Here is a 2,725-nt window from a genome sequence, read left to right as displayed (position 1 = left end):
TCACCCAGAACATAATTTAGTGCTGATTGCTTTTTTCAGGACACCTTTCACATCCTTATTCCTTAAGCTGTAGATGAGTGGGTTTAACATAGGAATGACCACCGTGTAGAAGACAGAGGACATTTTGTCTGTGTCTATGGAGTAACTGGAGCTGGGTCGGGAATACATGAACAGGAGTGTGCTGTGAAATACAGCCACTGTGGTTAAGTGGGCGGTGCATGTAGAGAAGGCTTTGCATCTCCCCTCAGCTGAGTTCATTCTAAGGATGGTAGTTATGATGTAGCTGCAGGAGAGGAGGATGGTGATGCTGCTGCACCCCACCACACAACCAATGAGAGTGAACATCACTATCTCATTGATGGGTGTATCTGAAGATGAGAGGGCTAGCAAGGGTGGGATGTCACAGAAAAAGTGACTGATGATATTGGAATTGCAGAATGACAATCGAAATGTGCAGCAGGTGTGGACTGCCGAATCCACTAGGTCCACAAAGTAGGCAAGGGACACGAGCTGGATGCAGATTTTCCTGGACATGACGATTGTATAAAGAGGTGGGTTACAAATGATTACATACCTGTCCTAAGCCATGACAGCCAACACGAGACATTCCACATCTGCAAAGACCCCGAAATAATACATCTGAATTGCACATAAATTATATGGAATCCTCTTTTGTTCAGACGAGAAGTCAGCCGGCATCTTGGGAGAGACAGTGAAGGAGTAGCAGACATCACAGAAAGACAGATTGCTCAGGAAATAGTACATGGAGTCCAGCTGGAGTCCAGCTTGATGAGCAGGATCATCCCTAGATTGGCAATCACGGTTATGCCATAAACTAGCAAAAAGAGCACAAAGAGTCCCTGCTGCACATCTTTCCTGCCAGAGAGTCCTAGGAGCCTGAAGTCAGTAATCACAGTGCAGTTCTCAACAGCCATCGCTCAGATCTGGGAATCCCTGCTTGTGAGAGATGGAAACAGAGCCAGGATTAGCATCATCTTACCATTTTAGCAGGTAAACTGCTGGTCTTATTTTTCTGTATTTAGGAAGAGAGACAAGCAATGTCAGGACTATTTAGGTGAAGCAGACTGTCCTGGAAATATATACAAGTCAATATGAATGATTTGATAATTATATTACCTACATTCGTACAGCACTGTACAGAATTTGTAGCACACTTTTATTCAAATTAAAGCATGCTATTTGCATACCAACATATGTTGTATTTATGATAAGTTTTGCTAATTGTTTCTTCTATAAGGAAATTAATCTCCTCATTGTTTGAGGCAATAGTTCTTACAATTATTTGGGCAGATAACCACGTGTTCAGCAAGGTATTTTTTTTTTTTTTACGTCTAGTAGAAATATTGTTATATTCTGTAATAGAGAAGCATAACTGAGAGGCACAAGTAATGCCACCATCTTTTCCCCTTTTCCTAGGCACAAGTAATGAATATATTCCTTTATACGACATGCTTCTACTTCCCCAGGCAGTCACCCCATGTCCTATCCAGTCTCAATAAACAAGGGATAGAGCCAGTCTGAGATTCAGGATCCACTGGAGAAGGAAGGGTGTGGTTGCTGAAGAACACGGTGGATGGTATCCGCGAGCAATACTCTAAATTGGACAGACTGGCTAACCATGCTCCCTTCTGACAGTTGCTGTTACTCAAGGGAGATTATGAAGAACATTTGGGCTCTAATCATAGAGATTCTGGTAGCAGATGACAGAGCAGCAAACGAGGGAGTGTGGTTTACTGTGTGAGTCTCTCTGCCCCAATTTACTAGAATTTTCATGGTCTATTCACCAATAGTTCAGATCTGTAAGAGGCATGTTAAAAATACTCATGTCCACAATCCTACACCCCAGAGAGATTAAAGTCTGAACTGTACCTTTCCCAACTTTCCTAGACTTTTTAATATTGTTTTATTTTATCCCTTTTACCTTTAAATATCTCTGAAATCTGCCTCCTTTTGCTTTAAAAAAATGGTGGTTGAGAGGTCAATTGATTTTTATGTTCCACTGTTTTATCTTACCCAAATCAATTATATTGTATGTAATCTCATACAAGTCCACCTCTGTTTGTGAGAATTTAGGAAAAGTGAAGATGAAGTTAGATGAAGATGAGATAAAAAAAATCTGAATAATGATCTAGTGATCAATGTGCAGGTCTCCAAACCCTTGGCTTAAACTCATTTAAATATCACTCCCTGTAGACACATCTTAAAAAAAAAAAATGCTTCCTTAATAAATTTTTAAAGAATATATAAAAATACAAGTAAGACATGAAAAACAATTAAAAAGTGACATCTGTGCAATCTATACTTGCTTTCTTTGTTTTCCCTGCTTTCTATGTGTATATTTATTTTAAATAAGTAGATCGATAAAAGAAATTGAGATGAAAGTTTGTATAACATATACACTTCTTTGGTTTTATATCATGTTTTCAGTTAAAAAAGGATTAGAAAAACACAAAAATTTATAGTAAAATCGGAAAAACAGCAAAAATTGTTAGTACCTACCCCAGAATTACTGACCTCCTTTCCATGCAGTTCTTTCTGCAGGAGGCTTCAACATTGTCTCCTGATTGACCTGGATTATATAGTCATCTCTGAGTCTGGTCCCTGGGTGCTCAACACTTAGTCTCACAGGAATAAGCGAGATACCTTATACTGTGGTGGTTTATTTTCTGATATTTTGTTGGGGTAAGGTGATTGAACAAGAAAT

At 39.1% G+C, this 2,725-nt stretch overlaps 1 pseudogene; it reads right to left on the bottom strand.

Annotated features, from left to right (window-relative positions):
• Positions 1-1,035, bottom strand: LOC145716047 (olfactory receptor 5W2-like; annotated as a pseudogene).
• Between the last annotated feature and the right edge of the window lie 1,690 nt (positions 1,036-2,725).

This window comes from Leptonychotes weddellii, chromosome 11, assembly GCF_054177405.1.
Source record: "Leptonychotes weddellii isolate Sample4059 chromosome 11, ASM5417740v2, whole genome shotgun sequence".
In the NCBI taxonomy this organism is placed as follows: Eukaryota; Metazoa; Chordata; class Mammalia; order Carnivora; family Phocidae; genus Leptonychotes; species Leptonychotes weddellii.
Note: the sequence above shows the minus strand (reverse complement) of the source record. Positions and strands in the feature narration are given on the sequence as shown.